Source organism: Elephas maximus, chromosome 27 (genome assembly GCF_024166365.1).
Source record: "Elephas maximus indicus isolate mEleMax1 chromosome 27, mEleMax1 primary haplotype, whole genome shotgun sequence".
NCBI lineage: Eukaryota > Metazoa > Chordata > Mammalia > Proboscidea > Elephantidae > Elephas > Elephas maximus.
In genome coordinates, this window is record NC_064845.1 from 19,580,499 (window position 1) to 19,593,623 (window position 13,125).

The 13,125-nt window shown below is 38.7% G+C and overlaps 1 long non-coding RNA gene across 4 annotated transcripts in view; it reads right to left on the bottom strand.

The window, feature by feature from the left end:
• The window catches only part of LOC126068499 (uncharacterized), a 39,923-nt gene that overhangs the window by 25,197 nt on the left and 1,601 nt on the right, over window positions 1-13,125 (bottom strand). For all 4 annotated transcript variants that reach the window (XR_007515716.1, XR_007515717.1, XR_007515718.1 and 1 more), the window contains exon 2: window positions 3,881-3,986. This is a non-coding gene — a long non-coding RNA (uncharacterized LOC126068499). The remainder of the gene's footprint in view (window positions 1-3,880; window positions 3,987-13,125) is intronic.

The following is a 13,125-nucleotide window of genomic DNA, read 5'->3' on the forward strand; positions in this document are numbered from 1 at the left end:
AGCCCTTGTGTACCTTGCTTGCTGGTTAATCTGCCCCTGCAAGGAAGGATTCTTCCCCAGAGCCTTCAGAGGAAGCATGACCCTGTTGATACCTTGATTTCAGACTTCTAGCCTCCAGAATTACAAGACAATAAATTTCTGTTGTTTTTTAAGCCACCAGGTAGTGATGCTTTGTTACAGCAGCCCTGGGAAGCAAATACAGTCCCTGTTATTTCTCGCCTGGCATGATAAATCCATACATCAAAAAAAAAAAAGAATGGGCCAAAATCAATAACCCAACAACTCTAAGAAACAGAAAAAGAGCAGCAAAAGAAGCCCACAACCAACAGAAGGAAATAATAAAGATTAGAGTAGAAAGAAGTGAAACAGAAAAAAAAATTGAATCAACAAAACTAGACGCTGATTCTTGAAAAAAAAAAAAAATTTTAAATCAATAAAAATCGACAAACCACTGGCCAAACTGACAAAGGAAATGAAAGAGAATAACCCAAATAAGAAATGAGATGGATGACATTATAACAGAATCAACTGAGATAAAAAGGATCCTAACAGAACATGATGAAAAACTGTACTCCAACAAATTTGAAAACCTAGAAGAAATGGACAAATTTCCGGAAACACACTACCTACATAAACTAACACAAGCTGAGGTAGAAAACTTGAACAGACCCACAATAAAAGAAGAAACTGAAGACGTCTTAAAAAAAAAAAAAAAAAAAAAGACTGCGAACCAAAAAAAGCCAGGCCCAGACAGCCTCACTGGAGAATTTCACCAAACTTTCAGAGAGGAGTTGACACCAATTCTACTGGTCTGTCAGAGACTGGAAGAACCCCCAAGACTACTGCCATATGACAACCCACTAACATGGAGCTGAAGCCACTTCTGGAGGCCACCTTTTAGCCATATAATAGACTGGCCTACGAAATAAACAATAACACCTGTGAAGAATGTGCTCCTTAGAATTACAACCAACTACACGAAACCAAAAGGGTAGCATACCAAAAGGGCAGCATTTGCCCAAAAGCAACAAGGGCAGGGAAACCAGACTCAGAAACAAGGAACCCAGGGTGGAAATGGGAAGAGGACTGACACTTTGAGAGGACAGCAACCAATGTCACAGAACAATTGGTGTATGGATTATTGAATGGGAAATGAATTTGGTGTGTAAACATTCACCTAAAGCACAATAAAATGTTTTTTTTTTAAATCTTAATAGGCTGAGTATCATCAACTTTTACTATTATTTATACTCTGTAAATAAATTAAAAAAAAAATCTTGATCAAAAAGGAGAAAATGCAGAACGGAATTTTAAATTCTTATGTACTCCAGACTTTCTAGAGCCATGGACACTGGATGAACCCCTGAACCACTGCCCTGAGATAATCTTTAATCCTTAAACCAAAAATATCCCCTGAAGTCTTCTTAAAACCAAACAATAGTTTAGCTTAGCTAGTAAAAAACGTCTGCCTTGAGCATTATGCTCTTTTAAGAACTATCCATACGGGATCAGAGTGGCAACAGCAACTCAAAAGAGTAGATAGGAAACTTAGAGGACACTGAGTTTATGTAAATGGGGGAGGAACAACACAGAAAAGGAGGGTGAGAATGGCTGCACAACTTGAAGAATGTAATCAATGTCACTGAATTGTGCACGTAGCAAGGGTTGAATTGGTGTATGTTTTGCTGTGTATATTCTCAACAACAACAAGAAAATTAAATAGAAAAAAATAAAAGGAGACATTGGATGGAAAGAAGAGGTCATAGGTACCAAACAAATCCAAACTCTAGCAGAACAAATTACATTAGTTATCAAGGTTTGAAAATAATTCTCTTTTCTCCAGGACCATCTGGGCAATGGACCCAGTCTCCAGACTCTGAGTGTTGGTCATACTCTCCAGATTCTTGGTGGAGGTTCCTCAGTCCAGGGGCATTAGCCTTGCCTTCCAGGCCCACTGGAAACCCTAGTGGCATAGCAGTTAAGTGCTATGGCTGCTAACCAAAATGTCAGCAGTTCAAATCCACCAGGCACTCCTTGGAAGCCCTATGGGGCAGTTCTACTCTGTCCTATAGGGTTGCTATGAGTCGGAATCAGCTCAACAGCACTCTAGGTCTATGTAGGTCCAGGCCCACTAGGATAACAACTCTACTTCCTCGAATTTGGGTGGCCCCATTCTCCTAGTCCACCTGAGTGGCAACTCTACTCCCTCGGCCCGGGAGGCTCCATTCTACTGCCCCTTGGGCATAGCAGCCCCACCCCTTCAACTTTGGATAAAGACCCCATTCTCTTGGCCTTTGGGCATGTGAGCCCTGCCACCTCAGCAGTGGGCTGCAACCTCATCCTCTTGGCCCAACTAAATGGTAGCCCCAAACTCCAGAAGCAAGTTGGTAGAGATCTTACTCTTTGAAACCTAGGGGGCAGTTTTTCTCCCCTTTGAAACAAAGGTAGTGCTTTTACCCTTTGGACTGGTGGCAGCCCTGCCACCATGGTCCCTCCAACAGTTCTGCTGATCTCTGAACTATTCCTGGGATGGTGCCTTCTTTTTCTTGGGGGACAACAGATGTTTGCAACCAAGTCAATCCATTAGCCCATTTCCTGCCTGTAGAATTCCAGGAGGTAGGCGGCTTTCCTTCATTTTGTACTGTCTCTGTCTCTTTCAGTCTAAGCTGATGGGATTTTTGCTGCAGTGATTGAATAGATCAAAGGCTTAATCTCTTAAACAAAAGACTGAGCTGCCACATCCTTGATAAGCATTCTAGGACATGTGTTCTTAATTTGTACAAAAGAATTTTCCAAATCTTTAAGTTCTGGTTTTATTTTTCACAGTTCATTTTTAAGTTCATCTCTTTCCTTCCCTATTCTACTGAAAGTGGCACCGAGAACCATGCTGCCCCTTTCAGATCTTGCCTAGAACTCTCCTTAGCCAAATATACAAGTTCATTACCTGCAAGTTCTGCCTTCTACCAAACACTTGAGCATAATTCAAACAAGGTCTTTGTCATTGCATAAAAAGCATCACCTTCCCTGCAATGTCCAATCCCATGTTTGTAATTTCTTTTTAAAGTCTCACCGAAGCAATTTAACAACTACATTTCTTGCATCATTCTATTCATGACATTAGAGGCCCTCATTATAGCTCACAACTCTCTGTGAGCCCCCATCAGAATCACCCTTGATGACCATATTCTACCAACAATTTCTTCAAGACAAACTAGGGCCTTACTATGGAGCACATAAAAATTTTTTTGCAGATTCTACCCATTACCCAATTGCAAAACCAATTCCACGTTTTAGGTACTTATTAGAGCAGCACCCCACTGCTGGCACCAAATTCTGTCTTAGTTTCTTAGCACTGCTTTAACAGAAATACCACAAGTGGGTTGCTCTAATGAACAGAAATTAAAAACTGCTGCATGGTAAAAACACCATAAACAAAATCCAAAGACAAAAAACTAATGCAAAAAATTATTTGTAATGTGCATATGTCAGACAAAGAGCTAATTTCCTTAATTTACTAAGAGCTGGTACAAGTCAATAAGAAAAAGACAAACGATCCAATTTAAAATTAGCAGAAACATGGACAAGCAATTTACAGGAAAATAAAAAGACTAATGTCCTACAAATACGTGAAAATATGCTCAACCTCACTCGAAAGAAATGCAATTTAAGTCAGCAAGGAGATACCATTTTTTATCCAATACTGGGAATAACCTGTAAATTTTGATGATATTTAAAGCTATCGATTTGAAAATATAGGTATTCTCATAGATTTTATGAAAATTTAAACTGATGCAACTTTTCTGGCAGGCAATTTGGCATAATATACTAAATTTTACCCAACAATACATTTGCTAGGAATTTACCCTATGCATATACTCACAAAGGTTCGCCAGTGGAACATACGAGTTTGATAGTTCTGAGTCTTTTATCAGCCAGTCATTGAAGCATCTGGATCACAAGACTCTGATCCTATTAGCTGCTACCTCCTAAAAAGAAAGAAAGAAAAAAAAAAGATTCTGGTAGCTCCTCCAAAAATTATTGAGAGTTAAATCTACTTTGCCTAGTCCTTACTTTGAAATATCAACATCCAAAATATAAACCGCCACCCCAACAGTTCATTGGGTACCATCCCTTGAAACTCTGCATTTTCTTGTGACCAGGCCTCATGCCCTTCATCCACTCCCCATAATCTTCTGCTGTAACCATAGACCTCCTGCTCCAGAAACAACAAACTCCTTATAACTTCATTCTCACCCAGAATCTCTCCTCCATCATCTCAAATCAACTGTGATTGGGCTTTCCCCAACAGCACTGCTTCCCCTGTAGACCTTTCAGGTGGTGACAGGTCATTGTCTTACACTCCAAGAACCTTAGAGACTCTCCCAGCCCATTACTCCTCCCCTGACTCCTTTCTGTTTGTTCTCCCTCAGGGCATTTAGATAGATTAGGTGGGTGGGTAGGTGGGTGGATAGAGGGATGGATGGATGGACAGACGGACGGATGGAGAGATGGATCCATGGATAGATGTCGAGTGGTACAACAGAACAAAATGTTGCCCAGTGCTGCATCAGCCTCACAATCGCCAGCATGTTCCAGTCCGTCTCTGTGGCTATTGTGCCAATCCATCTCACCTCCACTTCACCAAACTTGATATCCTCTTCTAGCAGTTGATTCCTCCTGATGCCTTGTCCAAGGCAAGTTGTGGTCTACAGAGTTTACACTGGCTAATTTCTGGAAGTAGATCACCAGGTTTTTCTTCCTAGTCTGGAAGCTCCACTGAAACATGTCCACCATGGATGACTTTGCTGGTATTTGAAATGTTAATGACATAGCTTCCAGCATCACATCAACATGCAAACCACTACAGTATGACAGACAGGTAGTGGTTCAGGTCATCACTCCTTATTTACCTAAGACTTGGCACGTGACTCACCCCTAGTCCTACCATAAGTGCTTAGCCCTCTCTCACCGTCCACATAGGCAATCCTTCAATAACTGACCTCCAAGGTCCCTAAAATCTTCATCTCCAATGTTCTTCATTTTGCCATAGCCACCCACTTCCATGGTGACACCATGTACTTTTCAGTTTCCTTTAACTGCTTTCCCTCAAAAACCTCTAGTTCAGACAACCCAGGTGCTTACCGTAACCACCTCTCCTTTTAATTTGCATGATTATCTTCATCAGAACACCAAGTTTATAAATGCTGCTACTTTCTCCCAAGCCACCAGTCCTAACCACCCCCTTGTTTTTACTTCTTCAGTATTAAACCATCATTTCAATAATACTCTAATATCCTAAAATCATCCCCTGCCTTTCTCTAGTAATACTGCACCAACACAGTCTCCTTGTCTATGTCTGCAATGAACCATCCAAGCACTACTAAAGGAAGTTACACGGAAGGATAATTGAGTCCCATTTTATATATATTCATAATTAATGATTTTCTCTTCTCCAACTCATTTTCCCACCTTAGCCCACTTGTTACTACTTCAAAGAAGCTTTTCCAGATTGCCCTGGCTAGATACACTCACCCTATTATTACTCTCACCATACTGTTTGTATCTTTTTTTATCACATTTGTTAAAATTGTGGATCCCTGGTGGGGCAACGGTTGGTTAAGGGCTGGGCTGCTTATCAAAAGGCTGGCCATTCAAATCCACCCAGCAACTCTGCAGAAGAAAGGCCCGGTGATTTGCTCCCATAAAGATTTCAGCCTAGAAAACCCTATGGGGCAGTTCTACTCTGTCCCATGGGGTCATTATGAGTTGAAATTGACTCAAGGACAACACCAAACAACAATATTAGAATTGTTATCTTACATTATTTGATAACTATTGGTCTGCACTGTTAGACTGTAAGCTCCACAAAGGTGAGACTGGATAGAATGAGATATTCACTTTTCATTTTGTCCCATTTGGTACTGTCTGAATGGTATAGCCATCTATCAAGGGATATTTAAAAAAAAATAGACAAAATCATGACTCTCATACAAATACAAAATGAAAATGTCAAACATTTGATTTAACTCATTAGTAAAGAGACCAGTAACATGTTATAACCAGTTCAAAAGACAATTCAAAGAAACACACATATTGGGCAATTAGGAATGCTGAAATGAATTTACAAATGACTACAAAACAGATCTAACCTCAGGGCAATAATCAATCTCATTCCTCAGGACACAATCCATTTGCACTTCTATGGGCAAGAATCATTTGCATTTTTATCAGTTTTCTACAATATACAAAGTTGTAAAATAGCTCCCAAACAATGAAAGGATATATTATTAAACTGGAAAGGTGTGCCAGACAAAACGCTCAGTAATCTTTTTACCTATTTCAAAGTCTTTCACAATTTTTCCTGCCACATCTATGCATATTTGTTATATATTAATAGATATAATATATAAATTATTTTATTTTTAATAATATAACAAAGGTTATCCACGTGAAGAACTATGGCCAATCTTCTATAAGTTTCTGGATATTAAAGAAACTCATGAATATTACTTTAAATGCATGATAAACAAAGAAACCTTATATTCCACTGTAAATTTTAACTAATTTTTTTTTAAAAACCTTAGGGTAGACATTTACAAATAATTTATCATTAGCATCCCATTTAATGCTCTGCTTATCACCTAAGAAGTTTTATGAAGTGTTTTTAAGAACACAAGTAAAGTTGCTAAGATGACAGAAGTCAAGCCAATATTCTCTCGACCTCTTCCAAAGAAGAATACAGCCACAAAGGATTATTATGCCCTTTTGCCTTGCACTTTTTAAAATAATTTGCATTAATATTGTACATGACGGTTTTTCTCATCATATTCAAGCACACAGCTAATTGCATATTAGCAACTGTCCTTTTAAAAAACAAGATTAAAGCTTAGCAAAAATACACTATCCAGACAAGATCTGATTGGAAAATTTCAAGAGGTTACTAGATAATCTGTAATTTCATTTACTTATTACTATTCTAAATTAAGTATATTTTAGTATATATATATTAAGTATAGCATATTCCAGCATGCAAATATGTCTAAAAAGTTATTGGCCCACCTGAAATTACTTCTACCCACTAAATTTTCACTTACATATGCCATTGCGATTAAGCACTTAGTGGATATCTGTATCAGTACTACATCTTTGTGTTAGTCATCTAGTGCTGCTATAACAGAAATACGACAAGTGGATGGCTGTAACAAAGAGAAATTTATTCTCTCACACTCGAATAGTCTACAAGTCCAAAGCGTCAGCTCCAGGGGAAGGCTTCCTCTGTCGGCTCTGGAGGAAGATCCATGTCATCAATCTTCCTTTGGTCTAGGACCTTCTCTGGGCAGGAACCTCAGGTCCAAAGGACATGTTCTGCTCCCAGCACTGCATTCTTGGTGGTATGAGCTTCCCACTCTCTGCCTGCTTCCCTTCCCTTTTATCTCTTGTAAGGTAGAGGCGGTGTAGGTCACACCCCAGGGAAGCTCCCTTTACATTGGATCAGGGATGTGACATTAGTAAGAGTGTTACAATCCCACCCTAATCCTCTTTAGCATAAAATTACAATCACAAAATGGAGGACAACCACACAATACTGGAAATCATGGCCTAACCAAGTTGACACATATTTTGGGGGGACACAATTGACTCCATTACAATGTTGAAGCACTGTTATGGATGTATTTAGAACTAGAACCAAAAGTTTTACGTGCCTTTTGATTATTCTTAAACACCGTAATTACCTATCACCCCGCACAGTGCTTTTAGCTTGCCTGGTTTCTTTACTATTATTTTCCTATTCTTTTTGATGCAAATATATATTCATTCATGGGTCACTATGAGTTGGAATCTACTCACCAGCAAGGGGTTTGGTTTTGGTTTACCATGAGTTAAGTGAGCCCTGGTGGTACAGTGGTTAAGTGCCCAGTTGCTAACCAAAATGTCAGTAGTTCGAACCCACCTCCTGCTCCACGGGAGAAAGATATGGCAGTCCTTCCATAAAGATTTATAGCCCTGGAAACCCTATGGGGCAGTTCTACTCTGTCTCACAGGGTTGTTATGAGTCAGAATCGACTCGACAACTCGACAGCAACAGGCTGGTTTACCATGAATTAGGCAAGAAAAGTAAAAGTAGCAGCTTCCATAGGTTATTTTTTAATTGAAATTTTTATTGAGATAATTATAAATTCACAATGAGTTACAAGAAACAATAGAGAAATCTCTTGCGCACTTTGCCCAATTTCCCCTGATGGTAACACTTTGCAAAACTGATGGTGCAATGGTTAAGTACTCAGCTGCAAACCCAAAGATTGGCAGTTCAAACCCACCACCAGCTCTGTGAAAGAAAAGACCTGGTGATCTGCTCCTGTAAAGATTACAGCCCAGGAAGCCCTACTGGGCAGTTCTACTCTGTGTAGCATTGCAATGATTTGGAATTGACTCAGCAGCACACAAAAACAACAACATAGTATGATATCACATCCAGAATATTAACACTGATACAATCCACCAATCGTATTCAGGTTACTCCAGTTTTACTTGTAGTCATGTGGTGTGTACGTGTGTTAAGCTCTATTTTATCACCTGTGTAGGTTTATGTATCTACCACCACAGTCAAGACAAACCACAAGTGTAAGAGCTAAAACTATAAAACTCTTAGAAGAAAACACAGGCATAAATCTTCGTGACCTTGGATTAGCCAATGGCTTCTTAGATGTGACACCAAAAGTGCAAGCAACAGCAACAAAAAATAGACAAGTTGAGCTTCATCAAAACTAAAAAAATTTTTATTTCAAAGAACACCATCAAGAACAAGAAAAGGCAACCCACAGAATAGGAGAGAAACTTTAGAAATCTTACAGCTAATAAGGGACTTGTATCTATATACAATAATAAAAAGACAATCCAATTAGAAATGGACAATCTGAGTAGACATTTTCCAAAGAAGATATACAAATGGCCAATAAGCACATGAAAAGATGCTCAACATCCTTAGCCATCAAGGAAATGCAAATCAAAATCACAATGAAATGCCACTTCACACCCACTAAAAATGACTATAATTGAAAAGACAGATAACAAGTTTGACAACAATGCAGAGAAATTGGAATCCTCATTACACTGCTGGTGGGAATGTAAAATGACACAGCCACTTGGGAAAACAGTTTGGCAGTTCTTCAAAACGTTAAACACAGAGTTACTAATACAAACCAGCAATTCTACTCCTAATTATATACCCAAGAGAAATGAAAGTATATGTCCACACAAAAACTTGTACACAAATGTTCCTAACAGCATTATTTATAATAGCCAAGAGTAGAATAGATAAATAAAATGTAGCATACCCATACAATGGAATGCAATTCAGCAATAAAAAGGAATGAAGTACTACTGATATATGCTACACCATGAGTGAACCTTGAAAACATTATGCTAAAAAAAAGAGGTCAGTCACAAAAGACTGCTTATTTTATGATTCCATTTCTATGAAATGTCCAAAATAGGCAAATCTACAAAGACGGAAGGTAGATTAGTGGTTGCTAGGGCTTGGGGGTAGTGGATGGGGGCTGGGTGGGAAGAAGTGAGGAGGGACTCCTAATGGGTATGAGTTTCTTTTGGGAGTGATGAAAACGCCCTAAAATTGACAGATTATGCTAGTGATTTGTATGTAGTAACTCATTCTACCCTCATGTTATACCTATGAAGTTGGCACTGTTGTTAAACTTATTTTTACAGATAAAGAAATTGAGGCTTAGAGTGGTCACTAAGTGTGGAGTCACAAAGGGTTTGCAATGACTGTAATCTTATAGAAGTAGATCTCCAGGCTTTTGATCTGTGATGCTGTTGGGTAGATTCAAACATGCAGCCTTTTGGTTAGTACCCAAGTGCAAACTATGCCACCTAGGGTGCTTATTTTACTTAAAAAGCCATCCTAAATATTTGAAGGAATAACACACTTCAGAAAAGAGATAAGGAGATGTCTTAGTTACCTAGTACTGCTATAACGGAAATACAGTGAGCGGATGGCTTTAACAAATAGAAACTTATTCTCTCACAGTCTAGAAGGCCACAAGTCCTAATTCAGGGTGCCAGCTCCAGGGGAAGGCTTTCTCTCTCTGTTGGCTCTAGAGAAAGGTCTTTGTCATCAATCCTCCCCTGGTGTAGGAGGTTCTCAGCACAGGGACCCCAGGTCTGAAGGACGTCCACTCCTGACTCTTCTTGCTTGGTGGTAATGAGACACCACCCCCCCAGCCCTGTCTCTCTGCTCGACTCTCTCTTTTATATCTCCAAAGAGATTGACTCAACATACAACCTAATCTTGTAGATTGAGTCTTGCCCCATTAACATGACTGCTTCTAATCCTGCCTCATTAACATCATAGAGGCAGGATTTACAACATATATGAAAATCAGATGACAAAATGGTGGACAACCACACAATACTGGGAATCATGGCCAGCTGACACATCTTGTTAGGGGACATAATCCAATCCATAAGAGAAGAATAGTCAGATTGTTTCTATTGTGATGATTTAATAATTACATGTCTCAAATTATTCCAACTGCGCTCTTACTATGAACCATTTTGAAGGGACAAGTTATCTAATATTTACAATAAAGTTAGAAACAAGTAAAGATATAGATAATTGGACAGAATATCAATGCTTGGTTTGTGGTACACCTTCAGACACTTTAGCATATTGACGAAATGGCAAAGCAACTAATACATTTAAATTTAAGTATATAGCATTGTGATTAAGGACACTGACCCTGGAGTCAGGCTGTCAAAGCTTGTATGTGACTCCGTACTGTGCTAAGAAATGGGAACCACTAAAAAAGCTATAGGGCGTGGATTCTGCCTTATAAATTATAATCTTACGAAAACAACACATATTTCTGAAATACGCAAAGAACAACATTAAATGCTATCAATTCCTTTAGCCTTTCTACCTACTCTATACATGTAATCGGTTCTCCACAGTCTGCTACTATTGAGCAGAAGAAAGCACTAAACCAATAAAATTTGGTCCCCCCAAAAAATATAGTCACCAAAGGTTTTGATGCTTTGCTATATTTCAGTCCTGATAAATACCCTGTAACTTTTGGTCACCAAACTGCTAACTTTTGTACTGCTCTTTAAATTAAACCACATCATACTATATAATTACCATATGAATCTTTCACAAGAAATATTTTTTAAAAATCAAATCCAGGGAAGAGATATATTTCTTAATTGTCAAAAAAAAAAAAAGAGAGGAGTTTTTAATTTCTCTCTTTAAAAACTAAGGAGAAATCAGAAAAAGAAAAAATTAAGTCTGTCTGGAATTTCAACCTCCGTAAATAAAAACCAAAGTCAGTAAAATACGTACATGGTGATAAATGTTAGGAACAAAGCAGATGTATAATAATAAACAGTTTCGATGGGATTTTTAGAAACTTGTAGAGGAGAATGTGAACATTCATTGTATTTAAATATATCAAGAATTTAATGAAATTAGAAATAATATGTGCCATGGACTGAATTGTATCCCCCCAAAATACTCATTTAATTCTTGGACCTTGTACCTGTGGATCTGATCGTGTTTGATAACAGGGTTTTCTTTTGTTACGTTAACGAGATCATACCAGTGTAGCGTGGATCCTAATCACTTCTCAGTTATAAAAAGAATAGACACAGAGACAAACACAAGGAAGGACATCATGAGAGGGTCATCTACAAGCCAAGGAACGCCAAAGAACCAAGGAATGCCTGGGGCTATCAACAAGGAAGCAATCAACACAGCCAAGACCCCGATTCAGACTTTTAGCCTTCAAAACTGTGGGAAAATCAACTTGTTTTTAAAGCCACTCACTTGTGGTATTTGTGTTACAGTGGCACTAGGTAACTAAGACAATATGCATTCACATTTTGAAAAAATTTGAAAGTAATGCAGCTACAAATATTCACTATAATTCTAGGGAAACAGTTTTAAGAGATTAATTTGAATTATACCATAAATATTATATCTATTAAATGAAAAAAGGAATTTTAACTAACAGATTTCTCCTTTTATAGGCTCTTAATGCTCTGACTGCTAAATGATAGAGGGTCTATGACAACAAGAGAAATGCTTAATGAGATAGACAGACTTAACACCCAAAAAAATGAACTCAAATATACCAATGATCATGCAGATGGCATAGGACCGGGCATGTTTTCTTCTGTTATACTTCAGGTCATTATGAGTTGGAGTTGACTCAACGGCACCTAACAACAACAGAAGTTTAAATATATGATAGATTATCTCAGCCATTTGTGTTTCATAGACCACTGCCTTCTTTCTGCATTCAAAGCAAGTCCTGGTTCAAAAGGAAAACATGGCCTCTTAGGGCTGTTAGCACCCCTGTATATTCTTGTTGTAGGTGTGTTAACACACAACATGAACACGTAATTCCAGTGGAACAACAATGTGTGGGCACCAAGAGAGACTCAAAGTGAGGATGCCATGTTCAAAAATAAAAATTGTTAAGAATTTTCAACAGCAAAGCAGTAAACTAAGTGTGCCATCCTACACAATTGCACAGATCTCGTGCCCATGACCACTACCCATCTGTCGATTTGTCATACTGTGGTGGTTTGTGTGTTACTCTGATACTGGAAGCTATGCCACTGGTATTTCACATATCAGCAGGGTCACCCATGGTTAGCAGGTTTCAGTGCAGCTTCCAGACTAAGGAGAGCAGGAAGAAAGGCCTGGTGATCTACTTCTAAAAACCAGCCAATGAAAACCTTACAGATCACAACATAACATTCTCCAGTTTGCTTGGTTTGGACAAGTCATTAGGAGGAATCAATGGCTGGAGGATGACATGTGGTGAAGTAGAGGACCTTCAAGAATGAGGGAGACAGTCAGATGGATTGGCAAAATAGCCAAAATGATAGACTCAAACATGCCAGAGATCATGAGGATGACATAGTATCAGGTCACATTAAGATTCTACTGTACATAAGGTCCCCATGAATCAGTCGGCTTCTTGGCAGTTCTGTGACTCTCGTGCCCATGAAACCAGCCCCACTCTCACTTCCCACTTCATACCCTCTGGCCTCAGTAAACAAAAAGCCTCTCTGCTCTTCCTGATGATTCTGCAACAAATG